The sequence below is a fragment of the Callorhinchus milii genome, unplaced genomic scaffold (assembly GCF_018977255.1).
Source record: "Callorhinchus milii isolate IMCB2004 unplaced genomic scaffold, IMCB_Cmil_1.0 Scaffold8, whole genome shotgun sequence".
NCBI classification, from domain to species: domain Eukaryota; kingdom Metazoa; phylum Chordata; class Chondrichthyes; order Chimaeriformes; family Callorhinchidae; genus Callorhinchus; species Callorhinchus milii.
In genome coordinates this window covers 6,061,533-6,079,801 of record NW_024704749.1, presented here as the reverse complement: position 1 = coordinate 6,079,801, position 18,269 = coordinate 6,061,533, and the positions used below count along the sequence as shown (strand labels likewise).

General features: G+C 43.4%; 1 non-coding gene across 1 annotated transcript; it reads right to left on the bottom strand.

The window, feature by feature from the left end:
• Positions 1 to 8,731: 8,731 nt before the first annotated feature.
• Positions 8,732 to 8,803, bottom strand: trnat-ugu. Its single transcript has one exon. It is a non-coding gene; the product is annotated as a tRNA-Thr (tRNA).
• Positions 8,804 to 18,269: the final 9,466 nt, after the last annotated feature.

The window sequence follows — 18,269 nt, the reverse complement described above, 5'->3', positions numbered from 1 at the left end:
ACACCAGGAGAGAGAAACTCCTTTCTCTTTTTACAGATAGCACCATGGGATCTTTAGTGGAGTCCCATAGTTTAGTAGTTAGATCGCTTGCCTTGCAAATGAGAGGACCCGGGTTTGATTCCCAGCTGAGGCAAAACCTTACCCAAATTTCGTTACTCCGCACGCCTCTGTTTACCTAGAAGTCAGTAGGAACCCAGTTGTTAATCGATTGGTGGATCACTTTCCACGGGTAATAACCTTTCCAAAAAAAAATGTGGTCACTCAGTCCATGATTGTTTGTGGGCAATTGCTGTGAGCAATTGGCTGCCACAAAATACACAGTCAATCCACTTTACGGTATATTCTGTGAAGCCCTTTGAGACATCTCATCGATGTGATAAGGCACTATATCAATGGCTAGGATTATTATTGTAATGGGGGAGAGCACCATAAATGTTTGCGTCAAGCCTGGACTGTGAGCACAAAGTTACTGTGGGAAAGATCTGAGATCAGAGTTGGTTTAGCCAGAGGCTCATTTAACCCAGTTAAGGCTAAATTTACATGACATAACGTTTTGACATGTTAAGTTCCCACAAATTTTGGGGGCCTTTGAATTATTCAGCCTCACTCCAAAGATACCCTTTTTAATGCATTTTAAAGTTTTGCAGTGAGATTGATCCAACGTATCTGTTGAAGAGAATTAATCAAATCATCTTAGCTTTCTGATGATGCAATTAGATTTGGCTTAAAGTCACAAAGCATGCTGTGGCACGAAGCACCTCGTGCATTCCACTTTAGATTAAAAGCACCCGAGAGCCCACAATTCCACCCAGTCTCAGCCTTTATGAGTCGCGTAGCACAGTGGTTAGAGCGTTGCCTCGCAAGCGAGAGGCCCCGGGTTTGATTCCTGGGTGTGGCAAACCTTAGGCAAGTTTCCTTACTCCACACGGCCTTGTTTACCCATCAGTAAGTAGGAACCCGTTTGATAGTCAATTGGCAGATCGCTTTCTGGGGATAATAATCCCTTCAAGTCTCAAATGGCTTTATTCCATTTAATGCCTGTAGGTGTGCAAATAAAATGTGACACGTGGCTATTATTATGAACAGCTCAGACCCTATTGGAAGCGATTCATACACACAGGCAGTGTCAATGGCTGGAAAAACAATTTGCTTGTAAATCTAAAGTGCTTTTTCCCTCTAAAATCAGAAGCGCTGTTTATACTAGTGGTTGGTGTGAGTCCAACTATCCATTGTCGACCTGCCAGGGATAAGCATCAGAGACTCTCTGTGTTAGTAACCTCCTCACAATGAGTTCTCTCTGACCCTGAGCATAAAGCAACCCAGATGATGAATGATGCACCCATGCTAGTTGGCTGGCCTCACGAATTGCTGACATCACCCACTGGCATCTATAGGGTGTAGTCCCATTGCATAGTGGTTAGAACGCTTGCCTCACCAGTGAGAGGACCCGGGTTTGATTCAAGGTTGGGTGTGAAACCTTAGGCAAGTTTCTTTATTGCACAAGCTTCTGTTTACCTAGTAGTTACCTAGCTCCCTCCATTCAGCGGCCTGCTCCATGTCTCCCGCCCGACCCGTCCTACCATCGGTGGCCGGGCTTTTAGCCTCTCTATCCCTACGCTCTGGAACTCCATCCCACAGTCCCTTCGCCTCGCTTCCTCCCTTGCCTCCTTCAAGGGCGGTCTCAAGACCCTCCTCTTCGATCATGCCTTCAGTCGCCCTCCCACCTCTCTGCCTTCCCTCACCCCTAGCACATCCCTCCCCCATGCTCGGGTCCTGACCCCTGACTGACCAGCACCTTGGGACGTTCTCCCGACATGAAAGACACTCTATAAATGTAATTTTGTTGTTGTTGTTGTAGTAAGTCAATTGGCGGATCGCTTTCAAGGGGTAATAATCCCTCCAAAATTTTTTTAAAAATTGGTCACTCAATCCACGTCTCTTTGTTTCATCTTTCTTTCTTTCATCCACTGGAACACTGCTGTGCGTAGTTGGCTATCTGTCTGTCTTTATAATATTATTATTAATATTATTATTTACTCTATTGACATACATAAAAGCAGGCATATACACAAACTGGCAGACAAACACACAAACAGACAGACAGACAGACTGACAGACAAACAGACAGAGAGACTACTGCCTACGATAGTGACGTTGTATAAATTAAAGTTGTATAAATTCGCCCACAAATATACAGTCAATTCACTTTACAGTCTATTCTATGAAGTGCTTTGAGATGTCGAGAAGATGTGAAAAGCGCTATATCAAATACAAGGATTGTATTATTATTATTAAAGTTGTTGTTATTGTACAAAGGCATACGGGAGGCAAGCCAGTTGATTTGCCGGTTAAGGGACACCAGAGGGCAAAAAGACACAAAGGAAAGCTCAGGGTATTAAATCATTAAGTTATCAGCGTCCACTTACAATGTGTGATTATGTACTATTTTCAGTTAATCAGACGCAGATTAACCTGCCCACCATTTGCCGGATTCCAGTTATGTTGAAGCTAAAATGGATTAACCCGGCTTCACTGGTCACGGAGTGACCCCAAAGGTTCGGGCCTATCTGTCTGTTCGTTTGACTCCGACCCTTTTTACAGAGAGACGTCTACTGACCTGTTGAACAAGCCTTTCAATTTATTGCCCCTGAGGTCACCTTTTTTTTTCCCCCCTCCTGAAAATGATGCTCGGGAGCTGATGATAAAGTCACTGACAGACTCGGCTGAAGAGCTTCCCTGATCTACTGAGCTGTGGCTAATGATGATTCGTGTTATCTGTTTTATGTATTAACACTTTGCGGTGACTGAGAGTGGCGTGCCAGTCAGTCTGTAAGCAACACAGAGCTTTCACTGACTGATCTCTGATCGATCGGCTTTTTCTTCCATCTGCAGTTGATCGTTCAAAATTTTTTAAAAATAAGAATGAAAAAAATCATTTGGTCACTCAGCGTTTTTATGCCTGCGGTCAAAGCGATGTCACCGCACGGTGGACAATTTGGGCAGGTCGCCTCTAGGAAAGGAATTCTCTGTGAACGTCAATCAACATACGTAGTTGTGGGTGGGGGGCTGGGGAGGGCTGGGGGCTGCGCTTTGTCTTTAACTGCTTCTGCATGAATTTTCTCCAACGTGTCTGCATTTAACCTGAGATATATGTGTGTGTGCGTTTTGTAGCAAACTAGAAGCAGATGGAAATGACAGGCATCTTTCTGATCACTGCTCCTCAGAGCAGTCTCACTGAAGGGTCTTACATCCCAAATGATAATTCCTTCGAAGCTTTGTATTAACTTATAAACTATTAAATTCATTCGCTCTGGCTCTCGCTAAAGCAATGTGTTTAATTCCCTGGTTGACGTTTTATAAATAACGAGTTTAATTCCCTGCACAATTCCTTTCATTTCGTAATATAATTGATAATTACAGCCGGGGTAGCTGGTAACAATATAATAATAATAATCATCGCAGTTAATGTAGTGCATCTTCGAGACACCTCAAAGTGCTACAGAGGAATTACTGTAAAGAGTAGTGACTGTGTATTTTGTAGCCAAAGGCAGCAGCCTATTTACACACAGCATTGAAGAAATTCTCTTTTCAATTAATTCCACTGGATTGTTAACATCCATTTGTACAGGAACATAGGGGACCTTGGTTTAGGATTGCTTCCAAAGGTCAGCGCCTCTGACAACACAGCACTCCCCCCAACGCTGCATTGGTGTGTCAGCCAAGACCTGATGTGGGGTGGAGGGTGGGCTTGAACCCAACCCAACCTTCTGGCTCAGAGGCGAGAGTGCTACCAACTGAGCCAAGCGAACAATCCTCTGACTTCTTGACTGTAAAAACACACACACTGTAGAACAACAGTTCTGCGTAACAGTAACCAACTGAAGAAATGCTTTGACAACAGAAATGGCACAAAAGTTGTCTGATTTTACATCCCTGTCAGAATTTATGTGGAGGGAACCCGATATGGCATATTGCGAAGCTGTAATCCAATTGAGTGGCTCAAGTGATATTGTAAACCATGGAACTAAAGCCGGAGTAGTTTACATTTGTGATCTGATACCCATGATCCCTGTGTTGTTGAGTTCACCGAACATTTCTCAGTTGAGGCTTATTTTTTTGCCAAGAGAAGTTTTTCCATAACCTTTATCGAATTTTACTCCCATTACTCTCCAAGTATTTATCTACAGTGGTATCCACAAAGTTCTCTTACCCCCTGTTACAAAACAGTGATGGGAGACTACAGAGGAGCTGAAACAAGCTTCCCAAGTTGTATTTTGCCTCCTCACTCCATCCATGTTATGGAAGATGTCACACTAAACATGGAGATGGATCATTATCTGCCATGAAAATGATGGCGCTCACACACACACACACACGCACACACACACACACACACACGCATACCCATCCTCTGGACGTCTAAATAAATTAAACACTTGTACAAAATCCAATTACGTACTTCTAAGTAAAACTTATGTTTGCAGACGTAGCAATTGCAGCTATTTAAACCTCGGATAGGACCCTGGAACAGCCATGAATGCCAACAATAAAGACAGAAGTCGCTGGGAACAGTCAGCAGGTCAGGCATCATCTATGGAGAGGGAAATGTGAGTTCACTTTTTAAGGTCGATGACCTTTCATCAGAACTGACTGTGGAAATATTCTTTATGCTCGCCACGCTTTAAAGGGTCGCAAAGAAAAGAGGGAAGAAGTCAAGGGATAGTAGAAAGCGGGACGGGTGCCAGTGTCGCTTTCAGGCGCATTTTCTGTCTTCAGTCATTGTTGCCTCCTGTGGTCAAGTCATGCAGGTTTTCTTTGTAATCCCAAAAGACATCTGAAAAGCTCCTGGTTAATCATGTCACAGCTATTTCCTTTGTCTGTGCAAACAGTCCTTGGTGTCATCGCTGTATATTTCTTAAGTCCTCTAAACTTGCACCACACATTTCTCCCCCCCCTACTCCTCCCGCCCCCCCGCCCCCTCAATCCTCCCCCACCCTCCACCCAAACTCTCGGCGTCTCTGAATCAAAAGCCGTTAGCATCCCCGGTGGACAAGTCATCTTTAAAACATTGGCTGCTGAATCAATATCTCGTTGAGGCGTGAATTAATTTCTTTCAGCCTCTCTCCTCCTTCTCTACCACCCTCTCTCCTCCTTTTCCACCCCCCTCACCCGCCACCAACCCCCCACACCCCCTCCCACACCCCTCAAGCATCATCACTGCTTCCCTTTTCCTCGCTTTATCATCAAGATCTTCGGAGAGGGATCCTCGAGAAGTCAGCTCAGAGTAGAAAGTTTGCCTGAGCGAGATTAAAGGAAAGAGAGAACTTCAGCAGCCAACACAAGAGATACTGACCTTAATTTGCTAGCACAGAGCATCCAGTCTCCCAGCTCCATCAGCAGTGATTAGCAAAGACAAGATGCAGTCTCCACTAGGCAGATATGGGATTAAAGGTCACAGTCGGTCTGATAGTGTGTAAAAGGAACAGAACTTTTTTTTATGGGGGTGGGGGGTTGGGGTGTGGGGGAGAGCGAGAGGTAGGGTAACGGGGAGGGGGATGCGCGGGTACTTCTATTTGTGGAGAAGGGATTGTCGTAACGTAGCCGACAATCCCCCAGATAAAATCGGCCATTCACTTCCACGGGACACTGCTGTGTGCAAACTGGCTGCCTCGTTCACCTGCAAAAACCACACAGTCGCTACGCTTCGGGGTAAAGTCCTGTGAATCGCTTTGAGACGTCTCGACGACGTGATAAAGCATTGTATCGAATGCAAGGATTATTCTTATCATTCTTATTTCACTGTCACAGTCCAAGCGCAATTTTCTTCCCTTTTAACCTTTTTTTGTCATAGAATCATAGAATCTTACAGCACAGAAGGAGGCCATTTGATCCATTGTGCTTGTGCCGGCTCTTTGAACGAGCTATCCAACTAGTTACTCTACTCCGCTCTTTCCACATAGCCTTGCAAAAGTTTCCTTTTCAAGTATATATCCAATTCCCTTTTGAAAGTTATTATTCCACCAGCCTTTCAGGCAGTGGATTCCAGATCGTAACAACTTGCTGCAAAAACTTGTCTAAAATTATGCACTTTGATCTCTTTCTCTCTCTCTTTCTCTCTAGTTCTAATTATTTCAGTTCTCGAGCCCCACTGTCTCTCTCTCGCTCTCTACGTTCTGTGGGGCTACAGTCATTGCCTCACATCCCGATCTCATTATCTTTTGCTCTGTCTCGCTGGTGAGACAAACGGCGAACTCTGAACTCAGTGTTTACACGCAGAAATGCTCCTAACACTAAAAGACTGGGTTTAGGCCACATGCAATTCATGTGCCTGATATGGCCACAGAATGGAATTGAAGAGTACAATGCTGGCATGCTTCTTTTCAGAAAGCTTTTGTAAAAGTTTTTGTTTTGACAGGAGGGATTTAGAGGCGAAATTGATAGCATAAGTACCACTCGTGCACTTTGATCAACCCGGTCCTGTAAATCTAAATTTCCCGAAGCAGATTTTTACAGTAGAAATTAAAACTTTGGGGGCTTTATACTTAAATTATGTTTTACGACTCTATTTGTGGGGGGGCGGCGGGGGTGGGGCACAATTTTACTTATGAAGCCGCAATGCATATTTGAGCTTTGCTTTCTATCCTCAGTTGTGATGTCTTCAAATGCCTCAATAAAAAGGCTTTAATTTGCTGCAGTGAAATACATCTGCACGATTTTATAAGGGCACCATCTTGGAAGTGAATTGTTCTGGCAGTGAGTCATTGTATGGATCGAGAGAGAGAGAGAGAGAGGAGAAGAGAGAGAGATAGAGAGAGAAGAGAGAGAAAGACAGCAGAAAATCTTCATATGTTTACATTTAGAGATTACCTTTTATCTCTATACCTTCAACCTCTGTAATAGAGTTCAGGCTGCCCTCTACACTAATAAAGAGATGCTTACTCCCACTCAGTCAGTGTTATGTACAGCTTTTTACTGAGAAATTTCAAAGGCCACTTGAAATGTTTTTTTTAACATGAATGAAGCATTGTTGGGTTTTCTTGTGAATTTTACCAGCGTCCCATACCAACCTGTCCGCTTCCTCTGTTTAGCGAACTCTGGCCTGCTCCATGTCCCGCCCCACCATCAGTAGTTAGGCCTTCAGCCTTTCTGTCCCACCCAATTGGAACTCCATTCCACAGTCCCTTCGCCTCACTCCCCTCCCTCGCCTATTTCAAGGCCTGTCTCAAGACCCTCCTCTTTGACCTTGCCTTCGGTCACCCTCGTACCACCACCCTCCCTGCCCACCACCCTTCTTAATCCCAACCACCAGCTCGGGTATAAATCATTGACTGCCCAGCACCTTGGGACATCCTCCCAACGTGAAAGGCGCTATACAAATGAAATTTGTTTTTGTTGTTGTTTCTCACAAGTTAATGGAATTTAATCATTTAAAAAAAATCTAGGCTTGACTCTCTAGTGACTCTCTAATGACGTCTAAGCTTAATTCTCTAGTTGGGGGAGCACTGTCAGAGGTGCCGTCCTTTGGATGAGACGTCAAACCAAGTTTGTGCCCTGTTCAGGTTGACGTTATAGATCACACGGCCCTATTCGAAAAGTTTCTCTCACCTGGTGTCCTGACCAATGACTCACAAGATAAAATTGCTCATTCATCCGCCTGGCTGTTTTTGCGACGTTACTGTGCCCAAACCATCTGCTACATTTGCCTACAAAATACGCAGTCCCTTCACTTTATAGTAAATCCTGTGATGCGCTTTGAGACGTCATACCAACATGTAAGGCACTGCATCATATGTAAGGATTATTAGTGTTATTATTTAATCTGGTAAACTTCCTGACAGAGCAAACTCACTCCTAGGTTTCTCACTAATGTCTCCGAGGTTTAGACTTCACCAAATGAGGTCAACATTGAGCTGGAATTAAGAGATGAAGCGGCAGTGTCTATTGGTAAAAAAAAGACTATTACGCAAGAAATGTCTCTTTGTAATTAAAGGTATGTACACTGCGGTGGCGAATTACAATAACCAGTTATTGCAGCACTACAGAAAGAAGCCATAAATGGATCAATCGCTTAGTTTAAATACTATGGCCTGTGGCCTTGGCATTTTACCAGTATGCAACTGTTTATTGCCTTGTACAGTCCACCAACTTGAATGTTCTCGACATAAGTCAAGCTGACAGTAAAAGTCATCTTTGATTCCAGCCAGCTTCCTCCAACAGTTTGTGACAATGATAAGTCCTGCCTCCCTCCTAACATGGTGCCGTAGCCCCGGAAAGGGAAAATATATTAAAGAGCATTGCAGCTGCTGGTGGGTAAGAAAGAATGTGTAATGATTTTCTAAAACCTTGTAATGGTCAATAATTTGCAAAGTATCGCGTTACAACAATGGGGGATTAGCAGCCATTTGGGTCAGGTTGGTTAACGTTCCTGTGATGGAGTCTCATAGCCAGTGATAGCTGGCCCAAAACAATGACATTCAGTTAACAGAGCTAATAATAATAATAATCGTTGCATTTGATATAGCGCTTTTCACATCTTCGAGATGTCTCAAAGCGCTTCACAGAATATGCTGTAAAGTGAATTGACTGTATATTTGTGGGCGAAACACGGCAGCCAATTGTGCACAGCAGTGTCCCACAAACAGTCGTGGATTGAAAATATCCAGTTTATTATTGTTTTGTTTTTAGAGGGATTATTATTAGGCGTACGGAGGAAGGAAACTTGCCCAAGGTTTCGCCCTGCCTGGAATTGAACCCAGGTCTCTCGCTTACAAGGCGAGTGCTCTAACCACTGAGCTACAGGACTCCAAAGCATACATGCTAAGCATGAATTTGTTGTTAATTAACCCTTCACAATTGCTTGCCATCCAATCCCACCAGCTGTGCTACCCGTTTGACCTACATGAAGGACGCTTTATAAATGCAAGTCATGCTGTTTTATAACAATCCTTGCATTTGATATTGCGTCTTATGAAGTTAATAAGAGTGTCCCCCACAAAATACACACTATATTCTGTGAAGCACTTTGAGACAGCTCAATGACATGATAAGGCTCTGTATCAAATGTAAGGATTATTATCATTTTTTGGGGTGAAGTATAGTGACTGTATATTTTGTTGGCAAATGGGGCAGCCAATTTGCAAACAGCAACGTCCCAGAAATGACAACACCAACAACTTGCATTTATACAGCGCCCTTCACGCGTTCCAGAAGACATAGTCACGAAATGGAACGACCGATTTCATTTGGGAATTTGTCGCCCAGGCCACTTGTCCGGGAGAGAGAAAAACTCATCCCGTTGTTGTATTAATCGACACAGAAAAGAAAAGGCGGAATTAACAAATTTAACAGGTGGGGGAAATCAATTTCTGGATGAAGTGAGTTATTTTCTAATGTGTATAATGGATACACAATGTACTCATATCGATACATAACCTTGTCTGAGCCACGGTAGGGGGTTCGTTTTGCATTCACTCAAGTGTGAGCGGCCAGGACCTGAGCCAACAGATGGGAAATCAATAGGTAGCCTATAAACTAACACACGACAAAATGCATTTGTTTGCTGTTTGTGGAAGTGACAAAGCGCGGATGACATCTTGGGATGTCGGGATTGGACCAGCATGGGGATTCATGATGAAGACTAGCTCACTGGGGAACACTGAGCACACGGGACACTCTCTAGCAAGCGCAGAGAGGTCAGAAAACCTTGTAATGGTCAATAATCAATTGCTAACATGCATTATAAATGGTAACTTTATTTTAGATGCGAATGCCTATTTATTCCAGATCATTGCCTGAGCTTGTCTCCACATGGCATTTGAAAGATGTCAATTTGGAGGATTTTCTTCTTTTTTTATTTGGAACTAGTTTTGAACCCCCATTGTTTCTAACTCTCAGTGTTTGAGCTCCATTTTTAGGAAATTGTCCCACTCTTTGGAATTCCATCCCAGAGTCCTTTTGACTCCCTCTCTCCCCCATCTAACTGAAGTCTATCTCAAGATCTACCTCTTTGACCAGGATATGTAGAAAGGGCAGGTAAAATGGGACTTACATGATTAGACTTATAAAAGAGCCAGCAAAGACACGATGGGCCAAATGATCCTCTTCAGTGCTGCAAATTTCTATGGTTGTGTGGACTGCATATCCCTAGGCAAATGCAGCAGCCAATTTGTGCATGGCAATGCCCTACTAACAGCCATGAAGTGAATGACTGATATGTTTTCTTAATATGGGGGATTGTTGGTTTGGACACCATTTACTTTTTAATGAGTGTCGTGCGATCTTTAGCGTCCAGTTGGAACTGGCACAAACGGGACCTCGGTTCAACATCTCTTCTGAAGGACAGCACCTCCCCATCAATACAACGCTCTCCCACAGCCGCCCCCCCCACCCCCGAGGATCAGCCTAAACCTTCCAGATGTGGGGCTTGAACCCACAACGTTCTGACTCAGAGATGAGAGTGCTAGATTTGGAAAGCAAACCAACAACAACCAAATTACATTGATATAAAATTACATTTATATAGCTTTTCATGTCAGAAGGACGTCCGAAAGCGCGGGACAGTTAAGGGTTTGCACCCGAGTTGGAGGTTGGAATCAAGAGGGGTGGAGGGTAGGGGAAGTGGCCAAAAGTACGATTGAAGATGGAAGTCTTGAGACGGGCCGTGAAGGAGGCGAGGGAGAGGGCAAGGTGGAGGGATTCTGGGATGGAGTATGACGGAGGTATGATTAGGATAGGTAGTAAAACATGGCATATGGAAACCAGATCAATAGGCTGAATGTAGCCTCGCCCCCTCCTTAGCCTCCTTCAAGCCCCCTCAAAATCCTTCTCTTCGACCATGCCATCGGTCACCTCCCTTCCTTTCCCCTATCTTCTCCCCCCGACCCCAGCTCGGGTCTGAAGTGCTGTACACTGTCCAGCGCCTTGGGACGTCCTCCCGACGTGAAAGGCACTATACAAATGTAATCTTGTTGTTGTTGTTGAATGGGCTTCTCCTGATCCTGAATTTCTACATTGCGTTCTACAGTGTTTTCAAAGTTAGCTCAGCTCTAAATGTGCTGAAGCTCAATAATTTTTTTNACTCACAAAATTTAATATGAACTTCTTGTGACCCTCATCGGCCCTCCTCTCCCCTCCCCTCCCAACTCACCATTTCCCCCCAAGAAAGCCAAGTGTTCATAGTGGGGACTTTAATGCATTGCACCTTATATAAAGGGCTGAATTGTAGCAGGCAGGCCTGTCAACCCAGTGACTGATTGTCATCATGGCTGCTTTTCCCAGCTGTCAATGACCGACGGAACTCAGCTGCTCGGGGCTGAATAAGACGCTTCAGATAAGATGCCAAACGCGGAGCGATCCGTATATTTGATTTGTCAGTCAAACGGCTTGGAGTAAGTTTAGGCTGGCTACAGTCCATAGCCACATGCTTTACTAAGTGACTAAATGTCCATTCGCAGCATACATCGCAAGATTCCCTCCCTCTCCACTACCAATTCAACTCTCTTCCTTCTCTCCCCCGCACACCCACCCCCCCCACTTCCTTGACCCTGTGGTCACATCAACTCATCTGTTGCTGTGATAAATTTGTGTTTAAACGAGAGCGACCGCCCAAACCCAAATGACACATGCATTTTAACAGACGGTTTTGAGCTAGGAAGAGACGAGTGACCCCACACTCACTGAAGAAACTTAGGCTGACAATTTATTGATAACATCAAGTGACACTTTAGGTTCTCAAAGGACGGGACTTGACTGCTCCTAGGGTGGTCGAACACGACAGTAACAGCTAGGAAACCACATTTCCCAGGTCTTATCCAATTCTAATGCCTCTGCAATCGGCACTTTCGTTTCTTCACTGAACAAGATCAATATCTTTCAGCGTAAAAAGTCTTGAAAAATAAACTGTTGGTCCTTTTAGTATCGACTGAGTCTGGTGTTGATAGAGAAGGCACAGAAATGGTATTACTAAGTACCCTTTCAACCTACTTCATATCAACTGAAATTAGCTCTATATCTGCTGATTTATATGCTCGCAGAGCAACTAACTGTTAAAGGGAGGCTGCCTGTCCCTTTGTGTTTGCTCTGCCTTTTTTTTAAACTCTAACAAAAAAATTACGTTGAAGAGCTCTCGACATACGTATTCCAACCCTGTCAAAATATTTATGCTGTTCTCAACGAGGCTTTCAGTTGAAGATGTTGACGATGTTATTGAGCTAACAGGTCCCGGCTCTATTTGTAGAATTCGCTAAACATGCTGGTAGAGTTTAAATGAGGTTTATACAATAACACACACATTGTATTATTTATACAATAATTTGCGTGTTTGACACCGCTCCGCATCACGTGTTCGAGATGTCTCGGAGCATTTCACAGGATTTAGTGGTGAAGTGTAGTGACTGTGTATTTGTCGTCGAATGTCCCTTTTATGGCTTAACCCTACTCATCACCAATAACGTGCATAAATAACGGCCTCTTCATGCATAGGATAACGTCTTAGTGCCTGAATAGCACATTATCATTTTGTTGAGACCTCTCAAAGTGCTTCACAGGATATATTGTAAAGTGAATTGACTGTATATTTTGTGGGTGAAACGGGGCAGTCAATTGCGCACAGCAGTATCGCACAAACAATCGTGGAATGAGTGACCAAATTATTATTATTTATTTATGAAGGAATTGTTACGCCCTAGAAAATCGATCCACCAATCGACTAACAACCGGGTTCCTATTACTGCTAGGATAACAGAGTTCTGTGGAGTAAGGAAACTTGTCTAAGATTTTGCCCTGCCTGGGAATTGAACACGGGTCCTCTCGCTTGCGAAAAATCCTGTGAATCCTGCTTCGGGATGCCCTCCACACCCAAAGGATGCTGTATCAAATTGCAAGTATCATCAGTGTTACTCAATAGATTATCGATGTTTGTTGAGTAATGGTTCAGCATCCTTCAGGGGAGGAAAGGATTAACAAGCTAGAGGGGGACAATAATGAACAAAGAACATGGAATTGTGAAAATCACTGAAGGAATCCGAAGAATCTTTAACCGTGTAAGAAGTAGGCTGTGCGTAAGAGACCAGATATCTTCCAAGCAATAACTCTGCTAGGAATCCTTTAAAGAATATGTTAAGTAGAAATGTAAGGGATTAAGCAATGGCAGTTAAATTAATTCTTGACATCAAACTTCAGATATGAAAGCTCAGGACAAATACCAGATGGAGTTCAATTGTCTTAAGAATCGATAACACATGTTGGGGTCAGTACCGCATGTGTTATTGAAGAAATTCAAAGATTCAGGTCTATACAGCACCTGGATCACAGTTCTAGGGGACATGAGTGTAAATATATTCAGGAATTTGTTTAACACCGTAATAACAATCCTTGCATTTGATACAGAGTTTCGCCCATAAAATATACTTAACACTACATTCTGTGAAGCGCTTTGAGACGTCTCAAAGATGTGATAAGGCGCTATATTGAATGCAAGGATTATTATTATTACAGCGCCTTTCATGTCCCTAGGATGTCTCAAAGAGCTTCACAGGATTTTACTGCACCGTGTAGTGACTGTGCATTTTGTAGACGACTGTTGCAACCAATTGGCAAATAGCAATATCCCACAAGTAGACATGAGGCGAATGACTGATTTGATCTGGCGGGTGCAGGGGGTGGGGGGCGGGGGGGACTGACACTAGGAGAAACTCCCATCTCTTTTCCGAGAGTGCAGTGGAATCTTTAACATCCACCTGAACAGGTACAGATGGAACCTCTGATCAACGTCTCATCCGAAACATGGTATCTCTGACAATGCACCTCCCACCACCCCCAGCAAAGCCTAGATGATGTGAGGCTTCATCCCACAACCTTCTTAAGAAATCTGTTAAGAAATAGTGCAAAATCGACTGAGATGACTGCAGTGCTTTGTGAATTTGAAATAATTATAGCCAAATGTTTTATAGTTTAATAAAGTAGCCATTTCACATCAATCGACTTTCCTTGGTCCTCATAAAAAAAATGATAGGAGGAAACTTTTTACTTGTCTTTAGAAGGAATTTGCTGAAATGTTAACAATAATTGTCAGATTTATATTGTAACAAAAACTTTTATGAAAATACAATAAATACAATAAACTCCTGCTAGCTCCACGCCCCAAGGGAAAAGGGCTCAGTGACGAATTATCCAGAGTGGTGAGTTAGGCATACGTATAAATACATAAATAAATGCGGCCGGGATATTGACAGCGCGACGACTTAAGTGGTCGTGAGAAGTTAAGTCAGGGTCGAGTTATCAGACGTTTACTCTCTGCTATTTCATATTATTGTGCTGCCGTGTTTCATCTACAAAATACACAGTTAATCCACTTTCGGTATATTCTTTGAAGCGCCTCAACAACATGATAAGGCGCTATATCAAATGCAAAGAATATTATTGTTATTACAAATGCTACTTATATAATGTAAATCTAAACTCAGGTTTGGAATTTTTCCCCAATAGCTTATAAATCTTACCCATACTCTTATTTTTAACTCGTGCAAATTTAAGAGAGAAAGATGCATATTTAATGAGAAACGATTCGTCAAAGGCTTTCAGCAAAACAGTCTTATTCGCCCCCCCCACCCATGTTCTCTGCTCTCTGAGGCCCTTGTTGTTGCATTAACACGACCTCACAGGCTGTTTATATCTGAAATGCATTTAACAAACTGTTGACATGTAGCTTTTTTTTAAAAAAAGCGTAAAAATTGAAGATGGCATTTTATCTTCGGCTCAGTTGCACCGTGATAAAATGTCACCTTGAACCTTCGGGTGTGTTCAAAATCCCCATTCGAGACCAAAGTTGATCTAACAGCAGACATAACGTGTGATATGTCATAAAGAAAAGATTGTCTGATGGTCTAACCCTTTTCTCACATGCAATTCAGAAGCTCAGGTACTTCAGTTGAAGTGGACTATTATAAGTACTGGTTTGGTTTGGGTTATGTGATTTTCCTGGTCCCCAGTGGGGTCTATAGTCCTGGGCTATGTCAAGAGCTACTTGTGCTGTGTCAGAGGTACCAGGGAACCTCTTCAATTAAGTACTCAATGGGCAGCGTCATATCCCACTCAACGGACCCCCATCAATGTGATGGGTATGGTCAGCAGGATGCAGTCCTGCTCTGCAAAGCATGCCCCAGCCAAACTTTGGAACTCTCTCCCTCAATCCATCCACCTTGCTCTCTCCTTCCCCTCTTTTAGATCATGACAGAAGACCTTCATGTGTGTACGGTCACCTCCCCTCTCCTCCAAGCTCGGCATCGTGCTCTACCACTGTCAAGTGCTCTGGGACACTACCCTGCGTGATAGGAGCGATATAAATGCAAGCTGTTGTTGTCGTTGAAGTGTTCAACACTTCAGAGTATACCAGGCTTCGAACTCAACAAGGAAGTATAACTGGAATCAACATAGTAACATAGGCGATAATAAAGTCCCCATGAACATAGGACACATATCCTGGTGCTTTTAAAGTGCCTGTTGCAGTGTTCCACTGTATAACTCATAATAAGGCATTCCTAATGGTGAAAGGTGGTTCATGCCATAACCCCTTTTACATGAGCAAGAAAAACACTAACCTCTCAACTTTAAGCCACTCAGAGTTTCAAGGTCTTACAGTATTACTTTGAGAATGGGTGCATTTGCAAGCTCTTGTTTGCGAGGCGAGTGCCCCAACCACTACGCTGTGAAACTCCACAAGATCCATAAAGATAGGTTTATGCACGCAATACGCTTAGCTTTCACTGTACTTTGCTGTAACAAGCGTTGCATACAGATCTTTAACTGTAGCCTGTTTGTTGATGTTTCATTTTGCTTCCATGCTCCTAGGCATAACAAACTCTGTGACAGACTCCTTGAGGTAAGCAACGGTCCATCTTCGTTGTAGGTCCAACTGAACAAGACTACCAAGTAACGGCTCAAACACGGTACTAATTAACTACACCCAACCATCCTACTTCTCAAACCAGTTCTTCCATGCAGTAACCTGGCTTTGAAACGCAGAGACAATTGCGCACAGCAGTGTTTCACAAATAGTCGCAGATTAAGTGACCAATATTTTTTTTTGAAGAGATTATTACCACTAGAAAGCCATCCGGCAATCGACTAACAACTGGGTTCCTACTTACTGCTAGGTAAACAGAGGCGTGTGGAGTAAGGAATCTTGCCTAAGGTTTCGCCCTGCCTGGGAATCAAACCTTGGTCCTCTCGCATGCAAGGCGAGTACTCTAACTACTGCGCTACAATATTCCACAAGGTAGATATGAAGAAACCCAGACCCAGTCTGCTGGAGACAGCTGAGCTTTATGACTGCTGTAGGTACTGCAGTAGGTTATCACGGAGTGAGGAAAGTTACCTGGCTCCATTCTCGATTCAGAAAAATTCGGAGACTTAACCACAAGGAGGATCTAATGGGCATGCATGCATATTACCTGAGCTCGTAATTCCTTCGGAAATTCATTGTCTGCTTTGGAAATACCTAAAGCTGAAGCAAAGCACACCCACATGCAGGTTGCAAAAAGCATCGGCAGTCTTGAGACATAACAGATCAACACTGCAAGAGAACTCATTATTCCTTCAGTCATACTTGGGAATAAGTTGCAGATGTACATGATGATTTTTTTGCACACTAAAAGCCCAACTGATGTAAAAATCCCCAGATAAGAATCTGCCATAACTAAATGATTGCTATTGCCTTCGATATAGGCTGGGAGAATTTAAGATTATCTCTATATTTTATGACCACTTAATCTGTTACCAGCAGGGCTGAATGCAATAATAATTTTTTAATTTTTTTTTATCGTGAAAAGGTCAGTGCAGTGCTGGGGGAGGTTTGCATTGTCAGAGGTGTCGTATTTCGAATGTGACGTTAAACGGAGATCCCGTCTGTACCTGTTCAAGTGAAAGCTAAATATCCCGTGTCACTATTTCAATGAAAAGGGAGTTTCTCCAGGTGTCTTGGGTGACAGACAATAATAATAATTCTTGCATTTCATGCAGTGTCTTATCACATCTTCGAGAAGTCTCAAAGCCCTTTACAGAATATACTGTAAAGTTAATTCACTGTATATTTTGTGGACAAAATGCAGCAACCAATTGGGCACAAGTGTCCCACAAACAGTTGTGTTTTGAGTGACCAAATCATTATTATTATTTTTTTGGAGGGTTTATTAGCCCCGGAAAGCGATCTGCCAATCGACTAACAACCTACTTACTGCTCGGTAAACAGAGCCATGTGGAGTAAGGAAACTAGCCTAAGGTTTCAAAACTGGCTAAGGAAAGAGGGAGAGAAACAAAATGCAAATAAATGTTATTTTCCACCGTGCGGGAGTCAAACCAGGAACCCTGGCCCCTTTGCTTGACCTTGAGAACCTTCAAGCCTGTCCACCCCTTTGGCTGGGAGCATGTTTTTAGAACTGACAACTAAGCTTGGGCAGAGATTGTGAGCAGACAACCCAGCACCTCCTTAACAGTGCCGGCTCTCATCAGGAAGCCCCTGAACTGGCTGCTCTGTTGCATACCACTGAGGCTCAAGGCAACATCCATTCCACTGACTCAGTTGATGGCGTTATGCATCATTCACAGCCTCACCACTTTGGGATGCTTACCACTCCCTCCTCGCAGACTCTCAGCTGACACCATCTTATCTAACAAAGGCAATCAAGGTTCATAGGACATCCATCTCCATGGCCTAAGTTTGGCCTTTCTTACTACTTACGCTCTTATCTCCCAAACACTTAGGAGACTGCTCTATTTGATTCCAAAGAACCCAGCCGTATTGTAAGACTGGCCAGCCTCTCTGGAGCTCTTTTGATCCAGATTTCTTTGGATATATCTGCATTACGGGCAGGCTGATAACCGGATCACTGTCAAGATATTTGGATGAACCAGATGGACACAAAGAGGAATGGTACAATGCAACCATTCATGGAAGATACAAGACATGAGTACAAGCTCCCCACGTGAAGATATCATAGAGAAACTCCCTTGTTTTTTTTCAAATAGCTTTGGGATCTTTCACATCTGCCTGAATGGCCCAACATACAGCGTTCCCCTCCACACTGTATTGGAGTGCGAGTTTGGACTTTGTGAGAGCAAAGCCCTAATGTAGGGGTTGAACCCACAACCTTCTGATTCGGAGGCGAGAGCGCTACCCACTGAGCCAGGCTGACACCAGTGGATGTTTGCTCCTTGTTTGAATTACGTCATTTCCTCCCTGGTGACCTCTGTATATATAATGTATATATGATGTG